This window comes from Stomoxys calcitrans, chromosome 2 (assembly GCF_963082655.1).
Source record: "Stomoxys calcitrans chromosome 2, idStoCalc2.1, whole genome shotgun sequence".
In the NCBI taxonomy this organism is placed as follows: domain Eukaryota; kingdom Metazoa; phylum Arthropoda; class Insecta; order Diptera; family Muscidae; genus Stomoxys; species Stomoxys calcitrans.
In genome coordinates this window covers 54216323-54232836 of record NC_081553.1, presented here as the reverse complement: position 1 = coordinate 54232836, position 16514 = coordinate 54216323, and the positions used below count along the sequence as shown (strand labels likewise).

Below are 16514 nucleotides of genomic sequence, written 5' to 3'. Positions count from 1 at the left end.
TTTTTTTGACACACCACTCTTCAACACCCTATGCTCAAATTGTCGAAATTCCTTCATATTTCACAACAAGACGAGAAGGACACACAAATTTCAAACTTCATTAACACAATTTTGGGTATATTTTAACACATCCGCACCCCATATATTAATGGTCCATGAAATATTCAATCTTGAAAGGAACTTAAATTCCTAAAATAAGACATAATGATGATCCACCATAAACAGTTTAACGGCAACGCGAAACAAAAAACACTAATCGTTAAATTGCCAAAATAAAAAACGAAATTTTTTTGGCACTTCCCAATGAATTCCCATTAAACAGCGATTAATAAATAATAATGCGGAGCAACAATAACAAGGAAAACCGTGGCAGATCAAATAGAACGCCCCAAAGGAGTGTCTATTGGCCACTGGAAACATAATTCATTCAGGGTATTATGCCAAATGTGGTAAGCGTCCATCGGCCGCAGGTATTCGAGAAAAAAACTAAAACCGAAAATCCCAAAAATCTTTGAGTATCAATCAAAACAAAATAGCGTAACATGGGGATTTGAAATGAAACGTCCCGCCTTACTCCGTTTTTTTAATGGTGGCTGAAAAATGTATCGCCGGGTATAAAGCAAACTGTGTTTCTTTTTTTTATAATGTTTTGTAAATGAATGCCCATGATGATGTTGACTCATTTTGTGGGAGTTCATATCACGTAGTGGGGATGGGATATCCCATATTAGTTGAGTATCATATACGATATTTTAGCAAACAAACGATTTGTTGGGCTGGTTATCTCAATCTATGACAGTTTGGGATTATTCTTTGTTTTGTGTTTTGTGGCACAATTTTTTTTTATTCCCTCTTTGGGTTCATTTTTATTCACTGCTTGCGAGCGACAATTGCCAGTGTGATGAGGTTCATTCACAGGGCACCCAAAGTTTAGTTTGTGAATTTGAAATGGGAATTGTGGAGAACAGTGATGTGGCTATAGGGAGAAACTTAAATTTCAGTAGCTTAATATACCCACCACCGAAGTAGGGGGGTATATTCATTTTGTCATTACATTTGCAACACATCGAAATATCCAGTTCCGACCCTGTAAAGAAACTGGATCAGCGTAAAAATCTAAGACGATCTAGACATGTCCGTCCGTCTGTCTGTCTGTTGAAATCATGCTACAGTCTTTAAAAATAGAGACAATATGCTGAAATTTTGCACAGATTCTTATTTTGTTCATAAGCAGGTTAAGTTCGAAGATGGACTATATCTTGATATAGCCCCCATATAGACCGATCGGCCGATTTAGGGTCTCAGGCCCATAAAAGCCACATTTATTATTCGATTTTGCTGAAATTTGGAACAGTGAGTTGTGTTAGGTCCTTCGACAACCTTCGTCCATAAGCAGGTTAAGTTCGAAGATGGACTATATCTTGATATAGCCCCCATATAGACCGATCGGCCGATTTAGTCTCAGGCACATAAAAGCCACATTTATTATTCGATTTTGCTGAAATTTGGAACAGTGAGTTGTGTTAGGCCCTTCGACACCCTTCGTCAATTTGGCTCAGATTTGCTTATAGCTGCCATATAGACCGATCCTCCGATTTAGGGTCTTAGGCCCATAAAAGCCACATTTATTATCCAATTTTGATGAAATTTGGGACAGTGAGTTGTGTTAGTCCCTTCGACATTCTTCGTCAATTTGGCAAAGATCAGTACAGATTTTGATATAGCTGCCATATAGACCGATCGGCCGATTTAGGGTCTTAGGCCCATAAAAGCCACATTTACTATCCGATTTTGATGAAATTTGGAACAGTGAGTTGTGTTAGGCCTTTTGACATCCTTCGTTAATTTGGCAAAGATCGGTACAGATTTGGTTATAGCTGCCATATAGAGGATCGGATCCGATTTAGGGTCTTAGGCCCATAAAACCCATATTTATTATCCGATTTTGCTAAAATTTGGGACAGTGAGTTGTGTTAGGCCTTTCGACATCCTTCGTCAATTTGATTCAGATCGGTACATATTTGATTATAGCTGTCATATAGACCGATTTCTCGATTTAAGGTTTTGGGCCCGTAAAAGGCGCATTTATTGTCCGAAGTCGCCGAAATTTGGGACAGTGAAATAAGTTAAGCCCCTTGGTATATTTCTGCAATATCGCTCAGATTGGTCCAGCTTCCATATAGACCGATATCTCGGTTTTAGGTTTCGGGACCATAAAAGGTGCATTTATTATCCGATTTTGCCGAAATGTAGAACAGTGCTTTGTGTTAGGTTCTTTGATATTTTTCTGCAACTTGGCTCAAATCGCTCTAGATTTGGATATAGCTGCCATGTAGACCGATATCTCGATTTAAAGTCTTGGCCCCATAAAAGGCGTATTTGTAATCCGATTTCACTGAAATTTGACACGATAACTTATGTTAGGCTTTTCGACATCAGTGTCGTATATGGCTCAGATCGGTTTATTTTTAGATATATCTACTGTACTTATAAGTATTTGGTCCAAATCGGAACTCGATATAACTGCTATGGGACGTAAGGTATGAAATTTTCACCCAAATTTAATGAAAGGTGGTTTACATATATACCCGAGGTGGTGAGTATACAAAGTTCGGCACGGACGAACTTAACGCCTTTTTAGTTGTTTGCCCACATTTTAAGTGAAAATCGAAAAATTTTCTTACAAATTTAATATTTATACGGGACTAGAATATCGAAAAAATTAATAAAAATTTATTTTAGCGAAAAATTGAAACCTCTTCTACTGGAAATTTCAAAATTGCTATGAACATTCCATTAAGGAACAGCGACAAACTTCTCACATATCAATGATTGCTGGCCGATTCAAGTTTAAACTCAATAATAAGAGTCCTACTTCTTATAGGCTAGTACGAAGGGCTTGCCGACACCTCTTTTGGAAGAAGTTTTTACATGGCATAGTACCTCACAAATGTCGCCAGCATTAGGAGGGGAGAACCACCACAAAAAATGTTTTCTGTTGTTGTCGCCTGGATTCGAACCCCATTCAATGTCATGGGCGGACATGCTAATCTCTGCGCTATGGTGGCTTCCCCCTCTTCTATAATTTAAAATAAAAACCAACTTCGGCCCCCTCATAAAAATGTATATATACGCCACTGCTGCCTAAGCATGCGACATTTCTGAGTTCTTTGTCATTTTTATTGGCAAGTCCTAAATTCATTAAGGATATACACTCTGTGTATTCGCTACGGTAGCCTCCCACTCTTCTACAATTTAAAATAAATACAATCTGAGCCCCCCCCTCATAAAAATGTATATATACGCCACTGCTGCCTAAGCATGCGACATGCCTGAGTTCTTTGTCATGGTGGCCTTCCCCTCTCCTATAATATAAAATAAATAAAAACTACGGCCCCCTCATAAAAATGTATATATACGCCACTGCCGCCTCAGCATGCCACATGCCTGAGTTCTTCGTCATTTTTACTGGCAAGCCCGAAATTCATCAAAGATATACACTCTGTGTATTCGCTATGGTGCCCCCCCCCCCCCCTCTCCTATAATTTAAAATAAATACAAACCTTGGGCCCCCTCATAAAAATTAATATACACGCCACTGCTGCCTAAGCATGCGACGTGCCTAAGTTCTTTGTCATTTTTACTGGCAAGCCCTAAATTCATCAAGGATATACACTCTGTGTATTGTAAGACATAAAGGAAATGATAAGGGTAGAGGATATCATGTTGGTTTTTTTAAGTGTTGATTAGATCACCACTATCGCAAATAAAACTAAACAGAACTGCTATGAGGAATTTAGGATTTTTCTCTAAACAAGAAAAACACTCAGCCAATTCCACCAAAACATAATCAATTTCCCTGAAGAGCTTGCTTATGCTTCGTTTTCATTTAAACCATAAGCAAAGGAAACCAAAACGTTTTGAAACGTGTTGGCAATTTGAAATCCTTTTTCCTAAATTACTCCATTTCTCTTTCCCTTTATGATTTCACATGAATATGGTTGTATAATGGATATGGTTTTCCTGAGAAGGATTGTGATGATGATTGCTTTGAAATTTCCAAAATCTATACAGAGATTAAAATGTCATTGGCAGATATTGAGTTCGAATTGATGCTGTTTAAATATAGAATCAGTGACCTTTATCACAAAAACATGGAATTATTAAAAGGGTTTAGGATAAAACAAAGTAAGAAAAAAAAAACCCACCAACGGGAACCCACCTCCATGGACTCTGCTAAAATTTTTTTCAAAATAAATTTAGTTGAAGGGCTCTTGTGAGTGGGAAGGCACCCAGGGTGGTGGTTGGTGGGTTAAGGGTGTAGTGAGAAACCCAAAAACGTGGTCCCGAAAGTGAGTATCAATTTCGTGCTCTACTCCCAAATACCATTCATTTGAGCCCTATATTGTAATGGTCGGTATATATATATGTCAGATATAGGGGTGTTTTGGAGGATAAGGTGGTTCCCCAGACACTTAACCCCGAAAAATATATCACCATCGGGCTCTACTCTCAAATACCATTTATTTAAACCTCATATTGTCATTGGTTTAAGGGGAGTTTATGGTATGAAGCGTCCCCAAACACTTGGCTCCAACAATTGGTTATGAAATTAGTTTTCCAATCTCAAATACCTTTAATTTAAGCCACATATTACCATGGTCGGTAAATTTGTACTCTTTGAGGAAGGGGCGGTGTCCCAAATACATGGTCACACATTTGAATATCAGATTCGTATTCTACTCCCAAATACCTTCATTTGAGTCCCATATGGGAAAGGGGTAGACCTCCAGAAAATTGGTCCCGAAAGTGGGTATACATTTTGCGCTCTACTCCCCAATACCTGTCATTTGACACCCAGAAGCTCTTAGCCCTAAAAATTATCAGCATCTTGAAATACTCTCAAATATCATTTTTTTGAACCCCACATTGCCATTGGTCGAAAAATTGGATATCAAATACATTTTCTAATCTCAAATCAAATCTCAAATCTTTCTTTTAAGAGGTATGGGCCCTAAAACCTATCAATAGCGAGCTCCACTCTCTTTAAGACCCAAACACGTCCTATATGGGGGTTGTTATGGTGGTGGGACGTCCCCCAGACAGTTGGTCCCGAATGTTGGTATGAGATTAATGGTGTTCCCAAATACCTTTTATTTAAGCCCCGTATCGCAATGAGCCCAATTTTCAATAGTCGGCAAACATATTCAGTTTGGGGGGGTGTTTTGGGGGATGGCGCCACTCAGTGATTTGAAATATATATCAGATTCTTGTTCTACTCTAAAAAACCTCTTATTTGAGCCTCAAATTGCAATGGTCAGCAAATACTTTCTATTTGGGTGGTGTTATGGGGGTGGGGTGGCCCCATAGACACTTTTCCAAATATTGATATCAGATTCTTGCTTTACTTCCAAAGACCTTTCATTTAAGCTTCATATTGCTATGGTCGTAAATTTTTCCTCCCTGAGGGATGTTCTCGTGGGTGGGTGGCCCCCAAACACTTGGTCCCACATATGGATATCAGATTCATATTTGACTCGCAAATTCTCTTTCATTCGAGTCCCATATTGCCATGGTCGGTATATATGTCCGGTTTAGGGGTGTTTTGGGGGTTGGGTTGATATCCAATTGTCGGACACTTGGTCTCACAATTGGATATCAGATATGTTTTCTAATCTAAAATACCTTTCATTTGAGTCCCATATTGTTGTGATTGGTGTATATATATATTTGGGAGGTTTTGGGGGTGGGGCGCCCCCTAGGTACACCATCCGAAATTTGGATATCAAATTTTTGATTGTAGGTTACTATAAGAGAGCACACAAAATTTCGCTTAAATCGCACCTCCTATCTCCGAGATCTGGCGTTTCTGAAAATTGAGGTAAGGGGGAGGGTCCGCCCCCCTTCAGGTATCAAAAAATTTAGTACCCTATTTTCACCACGGGATCATTACACACCGTCAGTGAAGACCGATTTGAACCGCATTTTGCACAGTTATTGGAAGTCATAACAGATCACTATGTGCAAAATTGCAGCCAAATCGGACAAAAATTGCGGTTTCCAGGGGCCCAAGAAATGAAATCTGGAGATCGGTTTATATGGGAGCTATATCAGGTAATAGACAGCATGGAACCGCACTTGACACAGTTATTGAAAGTCATTACAGTTCACTATGTGCAAAATTGCAGCCAAATCGGACAAAAATTGCGACTTCCAGTGGCTCAAAAAGTCTTTTCGTGAGATCGGTTTATATGGGAGCTATATCAGGTAATAGACCAATTTGTACTGCACTTTACACAGTTATTGAAAGTCATAACAGATCACTATGTGCAAAATTTCAACCAAATCGGACAAAAATTGCGGCTTCCACGGGCCCAAGAAATGAAATCTGGAGATCGGTTTATATGGGAGCTATATCAGGTAATAGACCGATTTGAACCGCACTTGACACAGTTATTGAAAGTCATAACAGTTCACTATGTGCAAAATTTCAGCCAAATCGGATAAAAATGGCAGCTTGTAAGTGCTCAAGAAGTCAAATCGGGTGATCGGTTTATATGGGAGCTATATCAGGTTATACACCGATTTGAACCGTACTTAGCATAGTTGTTGGAAGTCATAGCAGAACACTATGTGCAAAATTTCAGCCAAATCTGACAATGACGGCGTCCAGGGGCTCAAAAAGTCAAATCCGAAGATCGATTTGAATGGGATCTGTATCTAAATCTGATAGGATATGGCCCACTTGCAATCCCCAACGACCTACATCAGTATAAAGTATGTGTGCCAAATTTCAAGCGGCTAGCTTAACGCTTTCGACCTCTATCGTGGTTTCGAAAGACGGACGGACATGGCTAGATCGACTCAGAACGTTGAGACGATCAGGAATATATATGGGGTCTTAGATGAATATTTCGAGGTGTTATAAACGGAATGACTAGATTGGTATATCCCCATCCTATGGTGGTGGGTATAAAAATTGTCAGCGATGGTTATCCTAATGCCTTCGTCATTTGTGAGGTACTATGCCATGCAAAAATTTCTCTCGTAGCGGCAAGCCGTTTGGACTCGCCTACAAAAAAAGGTCCCTTATGATTCAGCTGGTCTAAAATTTGGTAAAATACTAATGTGGCCCATGAACATTCCACTAATGAACAGGGGCAAACTTCTCACATATCAATGAGTGCAGTCCGATTCAAGTTTAAGCTCAATGTTATGGGGCCTCCAATTTATAGCCGAGTCCGAACGGCAGTTTTACGTGGAAAACCACCGCTGAAAATTTTTTCTGATGGTCTCTCCAGGATTCGAACCCAGGCTTTCAGCGTCATAGGCGAACATGCTAACCTCTGCGCTACGGTGTAAAATTTTGTGGTCGAGGCAAAAGTGTCCCCAATGTAAAATACGGAACAGATAGATTTACAAATAGATATAGGCCCACATAAATCGATTCATTAAATAGGCTTTTTGGGAGGTATATAGCCCCTATATAACACGATTTTCAAATTGCCCATTTACTTCACAGTGGATACTGCTCTCATATCAAAGAGTGCGATCCTATTCAAGTTTTAGCTCAATGATATAGGGCCTCCTTTTTTATGTCGAGTCCGAACGGGGTGGCGCTTAGCGACACCACTTGTTAGAGAAGTTTCAACATGGCTGGATACCTTACAAATGTGGCCAGCATTTGTGAGATGATAACCACCGCTAAAATTTTTTTCTGATGTTAACTACGCGATTTGAACCCAGGCGTTCCGCTTCAAAGGCGGACGTGCTAACCTTTGTGCTACGGTGTTCTCCAAATTCGCATATGAACTTCCCTATTTGAGATAAATTTTTTGCAGAATCCATGCTGGTGGACTCTTGAAAATCCAAGTTTTCAACATTCACAAGTTTTATTTAAATGCCTTAAACATTTAGTTTCCCCTAAGAATTACTCTGCATACCTAACTACAGCACCCTAAAACTGACCACAAATCAAGCATCGTTGTTTTTTTTTTTTTTTTTCTTTTCACCAACTAATCTCACCTTATAATGGGATTGTGATTTACCTCCCCCAATCAACAACTACTGGCACACGTACATGCGAATGATGTCACTTTTGTTTTGCTATTTAAATTTTAAATCCAAAGTATTAACAAATCACTTTTTTTTTACAAAAACATGAGATGTGAAAGTAAACGAGCAAAGTAAACACACCAACCAGTGTCGTGTATAGGAATCCCCCCATGTGTTTGTGAAAGCAAAAAGAAACTGAGAGCCACCGACCATGAGAGAGAGTGAGTGAGAGAGAGAGAGAAAGAGACCAAGAGTATTAACGAAGACACCATGGGCATTTGAGATAAACAACTAGTGTGGTGTGTTGAGGGGTGGTTGGGGGGCCTATGTACACAAAGCCACAGAAAAACATGCGGCGCAAAAAAACACATTGTGGTATAATCTTCTTATTGGAAACAAACACCACTTGACATATTTTCAAAATAAAAAAAATAAAAAAATGTTTAAATATTTATGTTTGACTGATTGCTGTCTGACCTTTTAGTTTGGTCAACTTTTTTTTATTAATTACATAATTTCTTCTAATGAGTTAGTTTTCAGTTTTGTAAAAATTTTGTACGGCTAAACATTTACACAAAATCAATGAATGGTCGTTCGTGTCGTTTTACATAGCCTAAGCTCCTCCAAAAGAGAAAATCATGTTAACAATATTGGAGTATAACGCCAGTTAGAGAGAGAGAGCATGGGACCGGCACTGCCACCGTATCTCTCCTCATTGTCAAAGAGTATGTGTTTGAGAAAATTTCAAAGCAGAGCGCTGCAAGAAATTGAGAGATACATTTATTGTTGTGGTTTCTTTTGTTGTTGTTATTTGATTTTGATTTTGATGGTTGTTTTGCTTGTGTTATCTGTTAAGCTGTTGGTTGAGTGTTGTTATTCTGTTTCTTCTTCTTTTTCGTTTTTGGTGCTCTGATAAGAATGTATGGGTATTTCGGTGTTGTGTTTTGTTGGATGACTCAAACGGTGGGGGTAATGGGAGGAATATACATGTTGAAAAGAAAACAGTGGTGTCAAGTATATGGAAATTTTTTCGCAGCAGACTGAATATGGTTAAACTTTAACACCGGTAAACACAAAACTTAATATAGATTTGAAATGGTTTATTTGTTAGATTTGTTTAGAGAATTGTCAAATAAAACTATTTTTTAGGTTTTGTGAATAAGGCTGTAATATTAAATCTAATTATTGCTGGTATTAAGCACAGACAATAGATTGTAATAAATAAATTTCCCTCGTTAAAAATATAACAACTACTAACAACGATAAGATATCTAACGTTTTATTTTTAAGAGTCACCTAAGAGAGGAGAAAAAGGAAATGGGGGACCAATATAAAACTGCACGAAAATGAAAGTAAAGGTTATTATTATATTCTGCTTACGGGATAGTCGCTTAAATTTTTAATTGTTCCGCGAGCGAAATTTGACAGCGATCAAATGTTTTTGTTTCCATACAAAAACAGGATTTTTTTTTATCTGCACTTGTTGTTTTCTCCATTCAATTTATTTTTTCGCTAATAAGTGAAGAAAAAGGAAACCAATAAAATATAAAAAAATGAACAGATGTTGTGTAAAGGTCAGCTGTTTTATGGAAAGTAGCCGTTACATAAAAATACAAAAGCTAACCCCAAAATGTAAAAAATAAAAATATTATTATTTATTGGTAATTATTAATTTTGTTTCATTTTTATTTACTTTTTTTGCTTGAATTTCTGTAACATGAAACTTAAATTTTGAGAAATGATCTCAAAGGAAGAAATATTCTCCATCAAATTGAAATAGAAGTTTCAAAATAGATTATACATGTATATATTGTATATATATCTTTTTAAGGAAATTAAAATATAAATTTTACAAATTTCATGCAAAAATTATTTGCTGACACCTTTAAGAGTTATTTTAGCATATGTTTGAATTTAACCAAAATCTCCTACAATATTCTACTTAAGGGACATAGTGTCAAAGGAAGAAATATCCCACAAGGTGGAACATCCCCCTCTTTTAAAACGTTTTTAATTGAAATTAATATTGAAAAGCACTATTTTTTTGTTGCTGTTCGCTGTTCTACTGTTGGCGTTCTTTTGTCAGCTTTTATTTTTTTTAATTTGCAAATGGCAAAACTTTGTCAAAATATCGATAGAAAAAAAAAAATAACAATCGATATTTAGCCAAAAAAAATTACATATCGATAGCACCATCGATATTTTGCAAAATATGCGTTATTGGTCAGATGAAATTCACATGTACTTTACGAGTCAACGCTTCATCCACCAAAAATAAGTGTTTGATGCGGTTTGTATTCCGGCGGCGGCATTGGGCTGTACTTCATCGTTTACGATACGTTACGTTGAAACGACAACGCATGTTCACTGATTATTTTTGGCCTGAATTGGAAGATATGGACCTGATCGACATGTGATTTCAAAAGGACGATGTCACATGCCACACAGCACATGTTACAATCGATTTATTGAAGAGTAATTTTCATCATAAGATGACTTAACATTTCGACCCCAACTTTTTTCCTGTTGAATGAAAACTTTTTCCTTCTGTTTATCAGTTGCTATTTATTTAAAAAAAAATTCTCAATTTGCAACTCCTATTGCTTTGGGTAATACAGAATTTTCCTTTTGAGCAACGTTGGGCCATAGTGATATATCATTTTTTTATTGGTTTACCTGGTTAGGTTCCGCTTCGAACCTAACTTAATATCGATGTTGGACGTCACAACAAAACTCATCGTTTAAAATATCCCCCAAATCGGACATAAATTGCGCCTGCTAGGGGACGTTCAGAGACTCAAGAAGTCAAATCGACAATTCGGTTTATATGAAAGCTACGTCAGGTAATATAACGATATGCACTAAACTTACCAGAGCTATTGAAAGACAAGGTATAAAACGTTGTGCAAAATTTTAACCCAATCTGATGGGAATTTCAACTTTTATGGGCCCTCCAGGGAACTAAGAAATCAAATTTGGAATTCGGTTTATATGGGACCTTCATCAGATTATAAACCGATTTAGACTAAACTTGACAGAGCTGTTCGAAGGCAAAACGCAAGTTGTTGTACACAATCTCAGCCACAGCGAACACGAATTGCGCCCTTCAGCGGCTCAAGAAACCTAATCGAAGGACCATTTTATATGGGAGCTTCATATCTAAACAAGCACCAATATGGACCATTTACAATCCCAAAATGGCCTATCTCAATAAGAAGTCTTTCTGGAAACTTCCAAGTGACTAGCTTTACTCTTTCGAAAGTTAGCGTGATGTAAGAAGAAAACAAGTAAAAGCGGCCCGGTCGAATCTTTTATAACCTTCAAACAGAGAATAATGGATAAAAATTGCTATGTTATTGGAGCTTTATAAGGTTATGGATCGATTCTGGCCATACTAGGTTTTGACCGGAGACAAAAGTAGAATTCAATGTAGATAATGCCAGTCAAATCGGATAAGGATTGCTTCCTATAGGGGCTTAAGAAATAAAATCGGGAGATCGGTTAATATGGGAGCTACATGAGGTTATGGACTGATTCAGACTTTATTCGGCACGTACGTTGAAGATCATAAGAATTCCTTGTATAAAATTTCAGCCAAATCGGATAATAATTGCGCTCTTTAGAGGCACAAGTGATGAACCGATTTGAACGATACTTAGTACATTGTTGGAAGTTATTACAAATCACATCATACAAAATGGATACGATTTGCGCCCTCTAGATGCTTAAGAAGTCCAATCGGGAGATCGGTTTACGTGGCAGCTAGAACGGGTTAAGGACTGATTTGGACCATACTTGGCAACATTGTTGGATGTTGTACCAAAACACTACGTGCAATATTTCATCCAACTCGAATAAGAATTGCGCTCTCTTGAAGCTCAAGAAGTCAAGACCCCAGATCGGTTTCTATGGCTGCTATATCAAAGCATGAACCTATTTGGTCCATTTACAAACTCAAACGACCTACACTTATAAGAAGTATTTGGGCAAAATTTCGAGCGCCTACACAGAAAAAAAAATTTTTTCATAATTTCATTCATAGTTTATTTTTTATATACTAAATATTCATGTAACGAACTAAGAATACATGGACAAGTTCTTATATTGATGCGCAAGCCAGTATTTTTTTTTTTTTTTTTTTCAAATTTCTAAAATCTTATTTTTCACTTTGAGTACTTTGTTTTGCTCTTTAATTGGCAAACATTCTCATAAGTGTTCTCCTAACAAGCGAAAAACTGTTACGTACTTTGCCTGCAGAGAAACCACTTAAAATGGGGTGATTTTTTGTTTTTGTTGGAGATCATAGATTTGTTGCCCTTTCGTCATTTGGTTAGAATAACTTGTTAGCCATATGAGTTGTAAAAGGACGAACGTTGGTATGCAGTAATTATATCCAATTTATTGCGAAAACGCTTCTATGAGGTAAATACCACATTAACCACGATCGACAACCCTTTCTATAAGCCGTTCTTTTCCCAATGCATGTTTTTCTGTGAAGGCAAATCTTTTGTCTACACAATTACACTACTCCCATGGCATACAAATGATTCTGTGCATCTTTTGCAAGTTGTATTGATGGCTTCGAACGCTAGACAACGGCGTTAGTCCTTTACAGCATACAGAAATGAAAAGATGCGTAAGTCATTCCATCACCAACAGCAATACATATAAACAAAGAAAGAAACACCAAACTAATGACAAACAAAACTCTGATAGAATACTGCAAAATTATAGTTGAGTCTTTCTTTTTTCAATAAATTCATTCGTATAGGTATTTTATTAAAAAGAGCTTAATTTGAGCAGAAGATATTTATTCCTTTAAGAAGAAAAAAAAAGTTCTAAAATATATGTAAATTTTTCATGTTTAGCAATATTGAGTTTCCTAAATGCACGAATCAGTTCATATTTTCCCTTCTGGAGGTACATGTATACCATGTACGCGTTCGCATTTCCATATTTCTTCTTTCTTTCTCTCTCTCGAAACAAACCACTATTTATGGTTTTGTAAACTGCGTTCATAAAATACGGAAATCCGAACATTGGCAACACTTTAAGAAGACAATATGCATGAAATACATGCATCTTTTTTTTTTGTAGCTTTACTTCTTCGAAAGTTAGTGCTTTCTACAGACAGACGGACGCGCATTGCTACATCGACTTAAAATGGCATGACGATCAAGAATATATGCGCTTTATGGGGTCTTAGACCAATATTTCGTAGTGTTAAGAACGGAATGAGGAAATTGGTGTACTCCCACTCTATGAAGAAGGGTATAAAAATTTGGCCTAAAGTTGCTCACAAGCAATTCTAAAATCTGTTTATTATTTAAAGCAATTTTCAATAAATGTGTATGCTGTTTAGTGGATATGTCATGAACAAACTTCGCTATGCACTTCATGCTTTTAACTATTTTTAAACAAAAAATCTGCATGGAAAAGTTTAAATAAAAACAACAAAAAGTCTCTTGATTGACTTTTTAATGTTTGAAACAAAACGTGTTTTTCTAGTACATCGAAGTTGTACACGCTAAATTGTCAACACTGTCGACACAAACACATTGGGCCAACGAAAGTAGGTGAATGGAGCAATAATTATAAAAATATACTAGCTATGACATATGAATTTCTTGGACAACGGTGGAGAGAATATGAAATTGAAATTAACGCAAAATAAACAGAGAAACAAACCTTTCAAAAAATATGATGTAGAGGAGCACGTTGAGGATGTTAATGTACAGTTTAATTTGTTTTGTATGTTTAACACTGTTTTCACTTAAATTAAGGATTTGTATGAGATTTTTAAAGAATATTAAAATATTTTTTTTTCAATTCTTTAAGTTTTTAATAATATTTCACTTTTGTTTTTTTTTTCAATTTAATCTCACATAGATATAATTAATTGATTTTCACCGATATTTATTAGACACAGATATTTTTCTTTTTAATGGATAATTTATTTTTTAAACTTCTTGGATCATATTTATCTTAGCTTTTGAATTATTTTTCTTGATTTTTTTGCCATTTATTTCTCAGCATCTTTTTAAAATTGAGTTACGCTTCAAATTTAATTGCGTTTATTAACGTCTTTATTTCCACATCTGTTATGTACTACGATTATTTAATTTTTTTTGTCATCATCTTGCGTTGTTTGCTGAACGAACACATTTTTTTCCATTGCTCTTTATCATTAATTATTCACCTTCATCACCTGTTTTATATGGCATGGGTATTTATCATTCATTTATATCGATTTTAATTTTCAATCTCAATTATATTTTTCTCCACGAAAGAAACGAAACAACACACTCGCGCACACACGTACACACGTTTCAAATATGCAAAATATTTGCTCTTTGCTCTCTGTATATGTAAATTTTGGAGCGTATTAAAATCATAACAACAATACGATATGGGGTTTTTGAGAAGCAAGCTGACTTGCTGTCATCCATTCAAAAACCAGCAGCTGTTTTCTAATTGTTGTTGTTCTCTAGTTTAGGTATTTGCAAAAAGCTAAAACAACAATAGCATGGGATTCATGGCCCCAAAACACAGCCACCTCTTGTTGGCTCTCACTTTTCCATGGATGTTTCTCTCGCACATTCACGTTTTTACTCTCCACTCTTTCTGTGGCTGGTGTGTTTTGAACTCTCCGTTATAACGAAATGAAAACAAAAACAATAAAATTGCGTTTACGTTAAAACACTATTTCTTTCTTCAAATACACAAACACGTTACACTCGCACTGGCTTGGTGTGTGAGTGACACTTGTAAAAAATTTGTTGTCAACGAAGCGGTGTGGAGTGGGGTTGCGTTTTCTAAGTTTTGTTGTTGCCTTTTAATGTATCAACTAAACCGCTAATATGTTGGTATGTAGCATTAATGTGGGGGTAGGGACGTTGGCGTTAACATTCACTTCGGCTTTGCCTCTGCCGTTGTGTCGTGTTACATGACGCTATTGTTGTTGTGGTTGATGTTTGCAGTGATGAATGACCTCAATCTACGCACAATGACAAACACTAAAATATTTTTCTTCTTCTGCTTCGTTTTGCTTTTAATTTAAGTTTTGTGAGAATATTATTTAATATTATTCACTTAAGTTTTTTTTTTTATTTTTTTTTAAGAAATTTATATCTTTTCTTTTCACCACTCACTGAAAATTTTATTGATTTCTCAATTTGTAGTTTAATTGGAATTTTTGCCTTCTGCCTTTATTGATATCAACTATATTGCGATTTCTTTAACATGCTCAACAATGTTTGCCTTGGGACGACAATGGCGCTCACGCAGTAGCAGCAGCAACAGCAAGCAGCACTTGACAGAAAATTAATTTGATTTTCGCACTTCTCATACTCAACAAACGCACTTTAGGAGCCTCCGCTCACTCTTCAGTGGCTGAGAAAGGCATGAAGAGGGGGTGTTGGGCTAAATATTGTTTGCTGTCGCCCCGAAAACAGCTGCAAAAAAGCGTTTACTCTTCTAGCGGGCAACAACGACGACTACTACGATGACGATGATGTTACGTACACACAGACAGCCACGCACAAAAATTCACGAAATTATTTTACACTTTTTTTCTGCATATACATTTGCTTTTGATTGCTTCTTTTTCTTATTTTCCTTCCATTTCATTCATTCAACATTTATTAATTTTTTTTTCATTCAATTCCAATTTAACTTTTCACTTTGAATTTTCCTTTTTTGCCAAAACTTTACAAAAATTTGCTTTCTTTCTTTCACAAATCAAAACACTTTTCTTCTTGCTTTTCATTAACTTCCACGTTGAACTATTTCTTCTCTTTTATTTATTATTATATTTTGGCTTACTTTGGGTATCACTTTTAGTGAGATAATAAAAACAATAATACAAAAAACAACAAGTTAAAACACACTTCTGCTACACCACACTATTTAGCTGCTGCTGCATATCGTTGTGTGTTGTTTTGTTGCTATTGTTGTTGTAACGACCGGACGTCCGCTTACATGCTTGCGTACGAACCGACACCAACGAACTCCGAGAGATACTGATACGCTGCTGGGCCCCAACACTCAAGTCAAGCCACAAAAGTGGCGTTCGTTAACATTTGTTCTCTCTCTCCCTCTCTGTTAGGCATGCTGTGCAATACCACTGTTGCCAACTAGGGGCAAACAACAAAACTGGCTACGTTTAAGAGACAAGTGGCCATATGGCAATTGTAACAGTTTTACGGGAGTTTGTTTAACACGCACTTATTATGTTGCTCATTCGTTAAAACGTTATGTTGCCTAATATGTTAAATAGAGGCAATTATTAAAATGTTAAGTATTCCAACGACTTATCGTTCAAAGGTAGTGGGAAGCAAAGAGATTCCAATTAAATTTCCAAAACTGAACCGATTTGGAAAAAATTTTGCAGAGGCTTTCAGATGGAAATTCTTTGAAAATTGTAGTAACTAGGCCCTTACAAGTTTAAATCGGGCGAT

At 36.5% G+C, this 16514-nt stretch overlaps 1 protein-coding gene across 1 annotated transcript in view; it reads right to left on the bottom strand.

Moving 5' to 3' along the window:
* LOC106084864 (uncharacterized) overlaps positions 1–16076 on the bottom strand; it is a 776497-nt gene extending 760421 nt beyond the window's left edge. The window contains exon 1 of the mRNA XM_059363995.1: positions 13744–16076. The gene's annotated coding sequence lies outside the window, so the exon portion shown is untranslated. The remainder of the gene's footprint in view (positions 1–13743) is intronic.
* Positions 16077–16514: the final 438 nt, after the last annotated feature.